The sequence below is a fragment of the Lepidochelys kempii genome, chromosome 2 (assembly GCF_965140285.1).
Source record: "Lepidochelys kempii isolate rLepKem1 chromosome 2, rLepKem1.hap1, whole genome shotgun sequence".
Taxonomy (NCBI): domain Eukaryota; kingdom Metazoa; phylum Chordata; order Testudines; family Cheloniidae; genus Lepidochelys; species Lepidochelys kempii.
In genome coordinates, this window is record NC_136381.1 from 107,384,911 (window position 1) to 107,400,843 (window position 15,933).

The window sequence follows — 15,933 nt, forward strand, 5'->3', positions numbered from 1 at the left end:
GGCAGTAGCCATGGTTTCAGTTTCTATATTAGACAGAGCTGTGGCTTCAGGGTACCTGGTGGCAGAATCTACAACCAGTATTTATTTATTTCCATTTCTGGAAGGTCTGGGTAGGGATCCCACAACATCTACAGACACTCCGGCAAACACTTCCTTAATGATGGGCAATGACTGCAAAGGTGCCTTGCAGAGTCCCTTTAACCTCTTATGCTTTTGACATAAAACACAACTCTTACAGTAATTTTTTACTGTTTAAAACACATGAGGCCGATAAAAATTCTGTTTGAGCCTATCAAAGGTTCTCTCCACTCCTAAATGTTGTGCAAAGGGACAATCATGAACTACCTACAGCAACTCTGTCCCATATTTATCAGGTACGAGCACCTGCTTGCAAACCTCACCAGGGCATCTTTTCTTCCCTATGGGAGCCTTCTTGTACAAGAAGCCTCCTTCTAAAAAAAAATCTACCCTGTCTTTCCCCAGCCAGGATATTATTCTGAACCACATTCCTCTCCTTGCTCTGGGAAGGATCAGCCTGTTGAGCCTCATAGACTTTTGATATGTTTACACTGCAATTAAAAACCCGCAACTGGTCTGTGCCAGCTGACGCAGGCTGGCAGGTCTTGGGCTAAGGGGCTGTTTAACTGCAATGTGGACATTCAGGCTTGGGGTTCGGCCCAAGCTCTGGGACCCTCCCACCTTGCAACCTCCTAGAGCCTGGGCTGCAGCCCAAGCTCGAATGTCTAAACCCCCAATTAAACAGTCTTGTGAGCTCAAATCAGCTGACACTGACCAGCTGATGGTTTTTAATTGCAGTTGTAGTCATACCCTTTAAGGCAAGAAGAGACCATTATGATCATCTAGTTTGATCTGCACATCACAGCTACAGAACCTCACCCACCCATTCCTGTAACAGACTCAACCTCTGGCTGAGTTACTGAAGTCCTCAAGTGTTGAGGTAAAGACTTCAGGTTACAAAGACTCCACCATTTACTCTAGTTCAAACCAGCCAGTGACCCATGCCTCATCCTGCAGAAAAAGGGGAAAACAAACAAAAAAAAAAACCCAGGGCCTCCGCCAGTCTGACCGGGGGAGGAATTCCTTCCTGACCCCAAATATGGTGATCAGTTAAACCCTGAACTTTTGGACGAGACCCACCAGCCAGACACCTGGGAAAGAATTCTCTGTAATAAATCAGAGCCCTCCACATCTAGTGTCCCATCTCCGGCAGTTGGAGATTGGACTATCTCATCATACAGTCCCCTCTATAAACATATCAAGCTCAGTCTTGAAACAAGTTAGGTATTTTGTCCCCACTACTCCCCTTGGAAGCTGTTCCAGAACTGTCAGTGTCAGATATACACAAAGAGGTCAAGATGCAGACTGCATCCATAATTCCATAGTGAAAAAAATTCAGAAATTCTAGATTCCTTATTTCCTGGACTGCATAGTTGACAATTTATCTCTCTGACATTTACATCAAGTGAATCAATCTCTTTCCAGTTATCCCTCTGAAGCATTTTGGGGGACAAAACTCTACCCTAGTATACAAATATGCGTGGGGCTCCCCTTCACTTCAATAAGAGATATACATTCACATGCATCCAAGGACAGAATTGAGACCACTGTAAATATCTGACAGCCAGCAATAATTAGCACATTAAAGATTCAGAACAATCCTCTCAATTACTACTAATCAGGAAGTATCATTCCTTCCAAGAGTGATATTACTGCATAGGACAATTAGCATAGTGCAGTGCATTCCCAGAGGTATTTCCTTGAAGCAACAAGTATTTCCTATGATAGTATTAAAAATGGTGCCATAAAATTCACTCAGATGGAAGTGCAATAGTCAAATATTTTTAAGCAGTACAGAGCTGCAATATTAAGAAGTATCTAACTATTCCAAATCACTTACCCACAAACTTAGCTACATGCCATTTCCCCAGTGACTGCAGGCTTCAATGGAAAAGTAAAAAAAATGGGTTTTTGTATTCCTAGATGGGCTAGGAAATTCAGCACACAGAGTAGGTTCATTAACTGCACTTAAAACTCTGTAATAATTAGGCATAAAAGGGAGAAGAAAGAATAAGATGACAGCCTAAGTTTTATATTTCTTTGTTTTTATTGGTTGCATTAGACAATCAATCTCAGTTTAATATTTTTGGCTCATTAGGCCAGATTTTCACAACTTGCTGCCTAAGTTACTCCTGCAAAACAGGAATGTGCCCATGAGACATGTTCAAAACATGACTTTTCCACAAACACAAAGTTGGGTTCTTGCATGCACAACTAACCAGCTGCACACGCAAATGCATGTCCGGCTAGCTCGAATGAGTATACGGAATGTAGAAGATACTGAAATTGGAAGATTTGGTTAGATTTGGCTATGTTAGAAATGTGACTTTATATGGTTAACCATATACATTTTGCATCAGATATCCGGCTATTTAAATATTATTTTTCCCATGATGTATTCTTGAGAGCATGTCATATAAATTATCATATATGGGTTATGAGTGGAGTCATGTGAATGGAGCCCAAAAGCCAAACAACAGTCTCTCATCTGCAACTGAACCTAATCCAAACAGAGTAATATTTTAATTCAGTTAAAGAAGAATGTTATTGGAAGTAAAAGCCTTACCCTGCATCCCTTATTCATGTGAATATTCACATTGACTTTAATGGGACTACTCAGATGACTAAGGAGTGAATGATCAGTTTTGTTGATTTAGATTTTTAATCCCCAAGGAGTGTCAACATAGATTGTAACAAAGTGTAATAAAGAATGTAGATATAATACTATGAGCCAGATCTTGGCCCAGTTTGCATGTCAGCACAAATAAGTATGTGGGTATAAAATGCCCCCTTATTGCCTTGCACCAAGTATCTGGATTGTACTTAAAAGGCTGCTACACCCTCTCCACACCAGTTAGGAGGTGGTGATTTGGTTTGTGGGTGGAGCTATGTCTAGAGTAGCTACTCTGATGTATCACAGGAATTATGCTGGTGTAGTATACTTCCTCTGCACAGCAGTGGTAAATGGAGAGACAGCGTGTAACCCAGAGTTACAATCTGCCTTCCAGTCTACTCCAGGGTGAGGCAACAATAAATTGTCCCCCTTGCTCAGGGCCCATGGCAAAACCATAACTGAGCCCTGTGTGTGTATTTTGCACCAGAGGTTGGACAAACTTGTCAATATCAGGGTCCATGTCAGGGTTAGGCTCAATGCTAATCGCCAAATAAATAATAACGTGATCATCCCCATCCTTCTTATATGACATCTTCTGGTTACTATGCAATCCCAGTAGCTTACTATGGAACAGTATTTTTAGGGCATAAAGATGAACACTGGTAGTAGAGAGTAGTACAAAGATGTCCATTGGAATTAAAGAAGGGGAAAATGGTTTGTGTGATCAGGTTCTACCATTTTAAATTGGGTGTAAGTAATGTGTAGGTCCTTGCACAGACCCTCTATAATGTTCAGAGTTCAATATGTTCAGAGTTCAAAACAAGAGAATGGGTCTCCTGGTCCTAATCTTACCATACGATTGCCACTTGATATTTAAGGTTATTTAAGGCCGTGTTCGTCTGTATTCGCAAAAAGAAAAGGAGTACTTGTGGCACCTTAGAGACTATAAATTGGTTAGTCTGTAAGGGGCCACAAGTACTCCTTTTCTTTTTGATATTTAAGGAAATTCCTGTTCAATAACTCATATAGCAATAACATCTGTTAAAGGAATCTCTTTGTGGTGACATCAAAGATAAACAGCTATTAATATGATCATTTTAGTAGGTGAGAATCATTAAGGCCTGGATCATGTACTCTTCTGGGCAAGGGATAGGTGGGAGGAAAGCACTGTGAGGTTCCTCCTCACTGAGTTTCTTCCAAAGAGCAGGAGAGTGTCTTGTCACCACCTCCAGCTGGAGTTAAAGAACCCAAGCCCCACATATCAACTTAGAGTTGTATCTTGCTGGAAGCAAATGGCTGTCCACACTGCCTCAAGGCATCCTTCAGCTCTTCTCTGGTAAAGCCATGCTCACAGGGCTTCCTGTGCCAAGAACTACAGACAGAACCTTCCTTCCTTTCCCCTAGAAGGAAAGTTCAGCTGCACTCTAATTCTCCACTACTACAGCTTCATGTTGTATTAATCCAAGTGGATGCCACACAGGTGATGGCAGAGACAGTGTATCCTCTCACTGCATCCCAGGCAGCACCCCCCACTGTAACCTTTCTTGGGGCGTCAGTACAGAAAAGCACTTAAATATGTGCTTTAAGCTTCAAGCATAAGTTGTCCAATAGAACTACTCATGTGCTTAAAGCTAAGCATGTGCTTAAGTATGTGGATCAGGACGCAACAAGATGTAGATCCACAGACTTGCACCAAATCCTTTATAGTTCCAAGGATGGGAAGATGGAGCCATCAGGCTGGTGTTCCCTACTATCTCCAGCATGTGGGAAGGGGTAGATCTACATGCAGCAGGCCTCCTACAGGTGGATCTACAGCGTTCAATCTGTCCCAATATTTCCCTATTTGCTAAACAAGGTTTTTATTCATTCAGGGGACAAGACATGTCAGAATGCATGTTAATACAAGATAATGCATGCCTCAGGGCCAGTTACAGCGAGGAGGTGAAGACAGCAACCCATGATGCAAAGGTGAAAACAATGATGCAAAATGTGTTTTATCTCACAGTAACACATGCCTGGAGGTCCTTTTACTCTGAGCATTAAAAGTCCCAAGCAAAAAACAAAAAATATAAAAAAGGCCTTTTCCTAATTATCCTGTAACCTTTTACATAAAGGATTTTTTCCTTACAAATACAGAATATAATGCAAGGTAGAGAAGTGAAAATAATTGCAAAATACTCTTAATATTAAAAACAAAACTTAGATGATTGTGCCATGGCAATGTAGTGAAAGAACTGTTATTTTCTTTTATTGTAATGTTGTCAAATGAATGTTCAGAGACAGAATTCAGGGCAAAACTAACACCTTGCTGTATGTCAACAGGCTCACAGCTGTATAATTATTGTATATTGTGCTGGTGGGTGGGTGAGGGTTGATTAATTTATATTGTATTTGTTTTTGTCCTTCTCCTTGAATTCATTTGGCCAAATTGTTTATTTGCTAATAAATCTGAGTAATCCCCTTAATTTAATAAGATTACTCAAAAAAATAGAGACCATTCACAAGCATAAGCATGTACAAGAGCAGACCCTATGCTTTTAAATGTGTTTGTGAAGGTATGTAAATGTGTCATAAATGAAAAGGAAAACGCTGCAAACAGTTACTATTGGGCATAGTTCTTACTACAATGAGTAGTTCATTAACAGTTTACCCAGCAGAAAGTCTTTGCAGGATCAGTCCTTAGAATATTAACATTTATTACCATAAACTAATAAATGCATTTTTTTCTTCTAACAAACTGTACATTCTTAAAAATTGAGAACTGAAAAAGCCCAATAAAAATCAATTTAAAAGGCACCCAACACATTACTTTTGCCAAATTTTACTTTCCTTAATGGAAAGTAATTATGGACCTTGCAATTCCATCCTTGCCTATGAAAATAAACCATTTTTCCTCTTTGAGAGCTTTCATATGGGAAAATGAGAAAAGTTTTTTTATTCAGACAGAGCACAAAAAAATTCAAGAATTGAAAATATTTCAGGAGGTTTGGGGGAGAATTTTTTTGTTTTGTTTTTTGTTGTTTGGTTTGGAGTTTTGTACTTCATAAAAATGTGACCTTGCATTAGCAATGGGAATTTTTTACACCGTTTTTAATGGCCACAGCAGAGTTTAACCCTTCGAATACTGACCAATTTGCAGCTGGCTGACATCTGGAAACTGGATATACCTAGGATTTGGGAAAAAGATGGAGAAGGGATAGCTAATCCAGAGACTGTGGAGAGTTTCCCAGGTAGTTGGTACTAAGGATAGGACTCAACTGGAAAGAGACATCATCTAATCCCTATCTGTCCCTCAGAAAATCCCCCCCCCAAATCCCATAAAATATGAGAGTCTGCTTCATTGCTGTTGTTTCCCATTTAGAAAAGGTCAGGATTCAGCAGCTGGGAGGTTGGTCAAATTTCCAGTAGTCAGGGAAGTAGGTCATGTGATTACAGGGGTGCTGGGGGACACCATTGCTGGATGGGGAGCAGCTGGAGAGAACTGACATTTGTGGTAGCAGGAGAATGAGTTTCAGCAAGATTATGGACAGGTGCAAGGCATGTAGGGACTGGATCACTTGCTGTTGAGGAGTAGAGGAAAGGAAAGGATCAATGGCTCAGGGACAGTTATGGGTAAGGCTGGCCAGAAAACAAGAATTCTGGTTCACTAAAAATGTAAAGGTATCAAAATTTGTTTTTGTTCTGCAGTGGAATAAAAATGAGACCTTTAGATATGTTTTGCAAAAAAGAATAGAAAGAAAGAGACCCCAGAATAGCCAATTGCCTGCTGGTGAGAGCAGTCCACCTGGTATGGGATATGGTAACCCAGATTCAGGTCTGCCTGGGGTGGGTCTCTCACATCCCAAGTGAGTGCCCTAACCTAATCCATAGGGCTATTGGCAATTGTGGGGTCTCCCTTTCTCTACCACTCCCCCTTCTATGAAATTCCATCCTGGACCAAGAAAGTTTAGTTGAAAAATTTCATGAAAATTTCATGTTTCAATGAATTGGTATTTTCTCATGAAAACCATTTAGTTAAAAAATTCCCAACAAGCTCTGGTTGTGGGGAGCATGTTGATGGAAGGAAATTATTGTAAGTTGTTGAAGGGTTAACAGCACATTTGTGCACTTTGCTGACATACAAGAGTAAAATACTTAATCAGGTGATTTATGCAACAGAAAATACAGAGGTGTACATGCCTATCTACTGGTGCTAAGTCCATTAATATTAGAATTAGATATGTCATCTACACCCAATAAACTCCCTTCTCCTCTACCTCCATTTGTTTTTAAACACCCCCATGGTTGCATATCAGAATTTTGTTTAAATGAGCTTCACTGAGTACAAAAGACCTGAATAATTTGAAATGCAATAAACGTGTCTTTGTAGCCTTATTATTTCCTTACTAGAGAAAAGAATAAGGTGAGATTAGCTCAAATAACAATTCACTGCCTTATATTAGGTTCACCAGGTTACAGAGGGAAACCATCACGCACTTCGAAATAAAAGGGTTGTAAAATATGACAGCATGTATAGTTAATTAGGTGTCTTGATTATTCAATCCTGGTATAGGAGCACAAGCCATGTTTTACTGAAGAGACAAGTGTTGACAGAAGTTCACGCTTTAGAGATTCTTCTTTAAACATTTTAGACTCTTGTCAAAAATATAATTGCACTTATATTGAGATTTTCTGGATTTATTGTAATGTGGGTTTGATTTTGTTCACCAGATGCAAGTTTATGAGAAATCATGATGATGGGGTGGTCTATGAATCTGAATAGAATTAAATACAATGAGAGTTTTGCTGGAAAAGTAAAAAACAAAACAACTTCATTTCCAACAAGAAAAAGAACACTAGAAATAAAATTAAAGAGAATGTGTTAGTTATTTACACTATCAAAGTTTTAGAAGTGGCAGAAGAGAATTCTGGTCCCCAACCAGCCTGCACACTCTACTCCTGACAAAAGGCTAGCACTGCTGTTGGCATCATAGGAAAAGGAAAATTCAGACACCCATAAGGCATAAAGGAAAAAACTATCCTGCCTTAGAGAATGCGTTTGGTCAGATCAGAGACTTACAAATCATCACTGGGAGTGGCAAATGACAATTTAAGGGCAACATTATGTTTTAGCCCTGTTTGTGAATTGTGGGGTTATGGGGAAGAGAAAAATGTAAATTGAGATCTTTAAAAAAAAAAAATCACAAAAAATAAGTGACTATGGTATAAATTCCCAAATTAGTTTAGAAATGAGAATTGCAATTTCTCTGCAATGCAACATTTTCCTTTCAAGGAAAAAGAAAGAAAAGTGTTTATTTTTACTATGTCTGGATTCCATGGCTCATCTAATGCATGGTTCCAATGCAGCAGTTTATTTGGTTTTTTTCTTCTCTTTTTTTTTTTATTTGGTGATGACACTGAATTTTACATGCTGCTTGTCTTAATGCCACTAAAGAATCCTTTTTTCTTACCTGCCATCCCCTAACCCCTCGGGGAAATGTACATGCAGACACTATACACAGAAAGCCCATTTCCCTCTGAGCCCTGCATTTACCATTTCCAATCACTCTAGACATTTGCAGGGTGTCAGCTGTGAAGGAAACATGAATATGTTCACATGATCAGCAGCTGCACAGTGAAAAATGCCTGGGGGGAAGGGGAATTTTCTAGACCCCCTACCTACATCCAGACCTGCATGTTGTGAGGTGATTAAAAATCCAAGCATAGGAGTTAGCAGGAAAGCCACAGATACTTAGGGAATGATGAGGCAAAAGAACAGATTTTCAGTAAGATTTCAAACACTGTGAGACTGTGTTGCTACAAGACACTTGTGTAGCTGATACTATTAATAGCATCCTTATTGGAGATTAACCTGAACAGCAAAATTCAAATATAGGTTTTGGAACATTTCTCCTCCGCAAAATACAGTGGTGTTCAGATCCAGGGTGTTGTTTCAGGCCTGGCTCAAATCTTTGTAGCTATTAGTGACAGCAAACAATTTATATAGTAGCTTTTCAGTAACATCAGATTTCCCAAATCTTGGGTGGGCTTTCATTTACTAAGGAGCCATGGCTTATATACAACAGAAGCTTTCCAGAATGAGGCACCATCATTCACATCTGATCTTCATCTCTACAACCTATTAGGACTATACTTTTAGCCCAAAGGCTGCTTCTGGGTCAGTCTTAATAAATTAAGATGGCTGAAAATGGAGCAGTATCACCTTAAATAGAATGCCAAGGTATTTGGAGAAACAGCGAATTAAGAAGGAGTGCGAAGTCAGGCAAAACAAGCTTAGAGTTAGAAATGGTGGACATGCTGGAGAATAATTTGTCTTGCTATTTGGTTGTCTTTAGCATCTATACCCTCCCAATCTCTCTGCATGGGAGACTGTGCCGAGAATATGAAAGCAAATAAAATCTTAGAAAATTATCTATTGATCTAAAACTACTTGTAAAGTACCTGTTATATTAGGGATCATTTTGCTCTCTTCCAGCAATCCAGGACTCATAATTGAGAATGAGCATCAGAGGTCAGGAACAGGGACCCCGAAGCCTGAATAGTGTTGGGTGAGTGCTGTTGAGTGTGTGCATTTGGCAAGAGAAGGCCATGAGCTTCTTTCTCTCCAATGCACCCAGGCAACAGAACATGGGGATTCTTACCTAGTGTTCAAGGAAGCAGGGCTACCATGCTTTGCTGATGCTTTACACAGGAACAAGAGGGCAATCTCCCCGCAAGTTTGGGTGCATCCTACAACGTGCAACATCTGCTAGCCATAGATGAACGCTGCTTCTTTTTAGAGTGGTGGCAGCAATAAGCGATCTGTGACTCCTCCTCACAACTCCATGAGCCATGCTGCCCTCTGCTAGAAGAATGGCTGCTGGAGCAGATACATGACTGGCTCATTTTCCACAACTCTTATTGTTATGGGCAGGATTTTGCCTAGTGAGAGTTAAAGATACAATATCTCCAAGTGAAATAAACAAACATCAGAAACACCTGTCCCTCAAATTCCACCTGACATTATTCCACGTATGTATATGAGGGCAAATTTCAACACCAGATTTCACTGCAATGTTTTTGAAAATGTTTTCTCTTCGTCTAGTCAGGAAACTTGCCAATGTTCAAATGATGGGATACCAAGTTTGTGCTGTCTTCCACGCAGCTCTAAGGATGGCCTTATATACCAAGCCTCAGAAGTGACAACCAAAACATTTTTTGATGATGATGATGAAGTGTTTTTACCAGCTGAAGGGTTCTAAACAATGTCACGAGCCATCAAGCAAAGTAACATTCAGGATTATTCACAATAATAAAATAATAATAATACTTTGCACGTACATAGAGCTTTCCATGTTTTAAGAACTGCGCAAACATTTCTTAATTAATGTTTAGTTAATATTAAGATCCCTAGATTTATTTAAAGTATTCCCACTTAAAGGCTCACTACTCTCCTTTCACTCTCCAGCAATCATCTACTCCCTGGTTGGCGGAACACACTATTGCCTTTTATAACTGATAAACAGAAAGCATTTTCTAGGCTGCAGACTCCCACCTCCCAGGTCTTTGATCAAATCCCAAGCTTTTAATACCTGCCTAGTTGGGTAGCTGGAGAACAGTGTCTCAAGAGTAGAAAGGGTAGGGCAGTCTTTCATCAGCAAGCTCAAAGTATTTTTCAGGATGAGAGGTTCAACTTCCATCCAACCAAATGAGTTCTGACCAAAACTGCAGATATGACTCCAACACCAAAGAATGAAGCACAGAATTTGAAAAAAGCAACAAGGTGAAAAGTAATTCCAGCCTATACAGCAAAACAAATTCTCATCTCAGTCTGATCACAGACAGGCAAAAAGCCCTATACTAGAAACAAATCCTAGCTGATCAAGATGGAGCTCTCTGAGAATGCATCCTACTTCTCACCTTGAGGCAACGGTCCCAAAATCCAATTTTCCCCAGTGTTTAATGTTATAATTATTTATGCCCTCCATTCTGCATAAAGGTAAACGTTACCACTGCCCTGAATCAGATACTGGCAATACAGATCAGATATACAATACTCCAGATGAAGGATTAATCTTGAGGGAGAGAATTCTTTTAATACGTCCTTGTTGGACTAAACAAAAGGGTGTTGTAATGGGGTCGGCACCCACCTCTGATGTGTGCCCCATTTTTTCTGGCCAATAGTGCCTGAAAACACAGTTCTTTCTCAGGGGGGGAACAGGAGCACTCACCTCTCGTGGATGGCCCCCTTTCTCTCAGTTAGGTATGACCTTACTTTTTTGGGGGGTCTTACATTAGGGTGGCGCCTGCCTGTCGCAAGCACCTCCGGCCATTGCCTCTCTCAGCTGATCTTCAGCAGTTCAGCCTCCGGCCAAGCTGCACACACTTTCTGGGGTATACAGTCCCAAGTTCTTATCTTGGCCCTGGTATGGGGCTGTAGCTCTAAGGCTTCTTCCCTGAGGCGCTGCCTTCTTCAACCACCCAGCCAGGGCCCATCTCAGTACCCTCACCTGGTCTGGCCAGGTCCTGGGCTCAGACCCCTGGGCTCAGCCTGCCCGCACTGACCTTTTCATGGTCCTGCTGCTACTCTATCCAGCCAGCCAGACACCTGGTCTTTGGCAGCCTTCCCTAGGCTCAGTTCTGCATAGTGAGCTCTCTGCTGTGAGCTGCCCATGGCCTACTGCTTGTCTAGCCAGCCAGGCACCCAGTCTTCCCTCATCAAGCTCCACACAGCAACTGAAGGCTCTGCTCTGCTGCTTGCCTTTTATCTGGCCCTTCTGGCCACTTATTGGTCACTCGGGCAGCCCCTCTGATTGGCTGCTCTTTTGCAGCCACTTTAGGCTTCCTGGAGGACTTCTGGCTGCTCTATTCTGGGGCAGGGTAATGCAGGATCACGAGGGCTCCAGACCGAGTCCACCCTGCCACAGGTGTCTTAAAGAGGGATTTGAATAAAAAGAGAGAGTCTGCTTGATATAGAAACGGAGATTGTTCCAAGCATAAAGGGTACATTAAAAATAGCATAATCATGGCAGGGGAGTGTGTAAAAAGGGACTTTAGCTGGAAGACACATATGCAATGGAAGGCGGAGCAGAAAAAAATCGAGAAAGAGGCAGTCATGAGTGGCCTTAAGACAAAAAGGTGAATCCCTTCACTGGTTACCTTTCAAGAAGAGTGACAGAGCACTGGGAGAGGAGATAATATTAGCAGATGCAAGACTGCTTGGGGAAGGTTGGACAGCCATGAAGGGGGAAGCTGTAGTTGCCAAATAGGGGATTAAAAGAAGGGAACAGGAAGAAACAAGTATGAAATAGGATTACCTGTTCTGTTCATTCCCTGTGAAGCACCTGGCATTGGCCACTGTCGGAATACAGGATACTGGGCTAGATGGACCTTTGGTCTGTCCCAGTATGGCCGTTCTTATGTTCTTAAAAGGAGGTTCTTGCAGCAGATAAACCATAGACTATGAGAGGAGGAGGAGGAGCTGGAAGCAACAGATAGGTTAGAACAAGAACTCAGTACTACCACCACTGCAGTAAAGGTAAAGGGAAATGCTATCAAATGAAATGGAGAGAGACAGGTTCCTCTGAGGAGGGGACATGGATAGAATGGTGGATTAAGCAATCATGGGCTAAGGTAAATTTCTCAGAGATGGAGCAGGAGTTTCTGAGGAAATAAGGAATGGAAGTCAGCAAGGGAGCTGATGAAGGCATAATAGGACTGAACTCATCAGGTGGAAGGAGAGAGCAGATATAAGGGAAATGGCATACGTAGGATGACTGATTCTGCAGAAGAACAAGAGGCAGAAGTGGAAATGAGAAGGGAATTTGTTCGAATGAAAACAGAAGTGAAAGGCTGGTGCTGCCATTAGATAAGGGAGGAAGCTAGTAAGTTGAATTGGTGAGAGTTGAAAAGGGAAGGAGGGACTCTTGTCGCATAGAATCTAAGGGAATGTTTACATTGCAGTTCGGAGCATGCTTCCGAGTGTGGGTAGAGAGACATGCACTAACTCTGCCTGAGCCAGCATACTAAAAATACTAGCTTATGCAGGGATAGCACAGGGGTAGCTTGCGCTAGCTGCCTGATTATAAATCCACCCAGAGGCCCTGGGTATTTACTCAGGCAGCTAGTGCAAGCTACTGGGCACGCTACTCCCAAACTACACTGCTAATTTTAGCATGCCAGCTCAAGCAGAATTAGCACATATCTGTCTAGGCACTCTGGGAAGCATGCTCCCAGCTGCAGTGTAGACAAACCCTAAGAGGGTAATGACATAGGGCACTGAAGAAGAAGGTGGAAACCAATCTATTTATATTAGGTACTTATACCCATTGCCATAGTAGGAGTACCTCTTGAACATATTTATCCTCACAATACACCCCTGTGAGATAGGTAAGTGCTATTAACCCCATTTTACAGATGGGGAACTGAGACATGGAAAGGCTTAATAACTTGCCCAAGGTCACACAGTAAGTCTGTGTTAGAGCAGGGACTTGAACCCAGGTTCCCCAAGACCAAGCCTAGTGTCTTAACCACTGGACCAAGATGCTGCAGATAGTATAAATGTGGGAAACATGGCAATAGCGAACACTAGTGAACTTGAGTAGAGCCAGAGCCCTATTATTTCATGTCTAATGTAACTCCACTGACTTCAGTGACATTACACAGGTCTAAATTTGATCCCAAATGTCAAACATCACCTCTCCCCATTTCTGTTTTAAATTCTGTAACATTAGAGATGTAAAACCTTACTTAGAAAAGCTGAGACAGCTGTGGGCTTTTGAAAGAATTCACTTACATGGACAAGGCCAAATTTTTGCCAGCAGACACATTTTTTGTGGAATAAAAGTTTCACCCTAAAGCAAATTTGCCACATATTATATCTTTGTTTGAGCATAACTTTTTACTTTTCCCGCCCAAAGTAAAGAAGCTTTTTGACGGCCAGAATCATCTTTTAATTTCATAGAAAGGGTCAAAATATTTAACTGCAGCAAAACTGCAGTACTTTCTAGGGATTTCTATTTGCTTTTAGTGTGTGGTACTGCTACTCACTGCAAGAGAAAGGAGAACTCAGACTTGAGGAGATACAAAGCGAAGGACACAAACTCTTGCACAACTGGACCTTTGGTGAGTTTGTGTTGTTATTGCATATACTGCTGCATAGAGGGAGGGGGTGCTTGTGTTGCTATTTCTGTCTAATCAATGCAACTAGTTGTAATTTATTAAATGAAACATCCCTGACCTGTGCATGGAGAGAATACAGAATACAGGCTTTTATACTGTACGCATAGGAATATGTTCAGGGTAGGTGCTTTTATATCTATTATCAAGAAAATAAAATAATTAAAATACATGATGTTAAGCTCAATCGCAGCCAGAAAAAAACCCACACAAGCTCAGGATTCTCCTGAAAAAATATTTCATTTTAGCATGGGTTTGTTAGTTTGTTTCCTTTTTCCCCCACCCTCTCTTCAGTCAGCTGTCTATCAGAGAGGCAGGTGGACTATCAACTTTGCTGGGAAGAATGAGACTCATTCCTAATATAAAATAATGACTCAAAATTATTTAAATCCTTTGAAAACCTTAATGCTGGTTGGTTTTGGTAGATGTTTGGTTTTGGGATGCATTTTTTTTATTTTTCTTTAAATGGATTCAAATTATTTGTGAGTTTTTTTAATTCAATATTTTCTCTCTGTGTCAGGGAAATGACATCTTTGAAATAGCTGTTGAGTGTAGCTGAGAAGTCATAGTGAGAGCACATGATCCAAGAAGTGTCTCCTGAGCCACTGGAAAACCTATACAGCTGCAGCTAGTGAGAGATGTTAAGAGTAACAAGAAAGGTTTCTTCAGGTATGTTGGCAACAAGAAGAAAGCCAAGGAAAGTGTGGACCCCTTAATGAATGAGGGAGGCAACCTAGTGACAGAGGATGTGGAAAAAGCTAATGTACTCAATGCTTTTTTTGCCTCGGTCTTCACTAACAAGGTCAGCTCCCAGACTGCTGCGCTGGGCATCACAACATGGGGAATAGATGGCCAGCCCTCTGTGAAGAAAGAGGTGGTTAGGGACTATTTAGAAAAGCTGGACGTGCACAAGTCCATGGGGCCGGACGAGTTGCAGCCGAGAGTGCTAAAGGAACTGGCGGCTGTGATTGCAGAGCCATTGGCCATTATCTTTGAAAACTCGTGGTGAACGGGGGAAGTCCCGGATGACTGGAAAAAGGCTAATGTAGTGCCAATCTTTAAAAAAGGGAAGAAGGAGGATCCTGGGAACTACAGGCCAGTCAGCCTCACTTCAGTCCCCGGAAAAATCATGGAGCAGGTCCTCAAAGAATCAATCTTGAAGCACTTACATGAGAGGAAAGTGATCAGGAACAGTCAGCATGGATTCACCAAGGGAAGGTCATGCCTGACTAATCTAATCGCCTTCTATGATGAGATTACTGGTTCTGTGGATGAAGGGAAAGCAGTGGATGTATTGTTTCTTGACTTTAGCAAAGCTTTTGACACTGTCTCCCACAGTATTCTTGTCAGCAAGTTAAAGAAGTACAGGCTGGATGAATGCACTATAAGGTAGGTAGAAAGTTGGCTAGATTGTCGGGCTCAACGGGTAGTGATCAATGGCTCCATGTCTAGTTGGCAGCCGGTGTCAAGTGGAGTGCCCCAGGGGTCGGTCCTGGGGCCGGTTTTGTTCAATATCTTCATAAATGATCTGGAGGATGGTGTGGATTGCACTCTCAGCAAATTTGAGGATGATACTAAACTGGGAGGAGTGGTAGATATGCTGGAGGGCAGGGATAGGATACAGAGGGACCTGGACAAATTGGAGGATTGGGCCAAAAGAAATCTGATGAGGTTCAATAAGGATAAGTGCAGGGTCCTGCACTTAGGACGGAAGAACCCAATGCACAGCTACAGACTAGGGACTGAATGGCTAGGCAGCAGTTCTGCGGAAAAGGACCTAGGGGTGACAGTGGACGAGAAGCTGGATATGAGTCAGCAGTGTGCCCTTGTTGCCAAGAAGGCCAATGGCATTTTGGGATGTATAAGTAGGGGCATAGCGAGCAGATCGAGGGACGTGATCGTTCCCCTCTATTCGACATTGGTGAGGCCTCATTTGGAGTACTCTGTCCAGTTTTGGGCCCCATACTACAAGAAAGATGTGGATAAATTGGAAAGAGTCCAGCGAAGGGCAACAAAAATGATTAGGGGTCTGGAACACATGACTTATGAGGAGAGGCTGAAGGAACTGGGATTGTTTAGTCTGC

At 41.7% G+C, this 15,933-nt stretch overlaps 1 protein-coding gene across 13 annotated transcripts in view; it reads right to left on the reverse strand.

Annotated features, from left to right (window-relative positions):
* The window catches only part of LOC144930211 (uncharacterized), a 778,762-nt gene that overhangs the window by 410,795 nt on the left and 352,034 nt on the right, over positions 1–15,933 (reverse strand). The window lies entirely within an intron of this gene.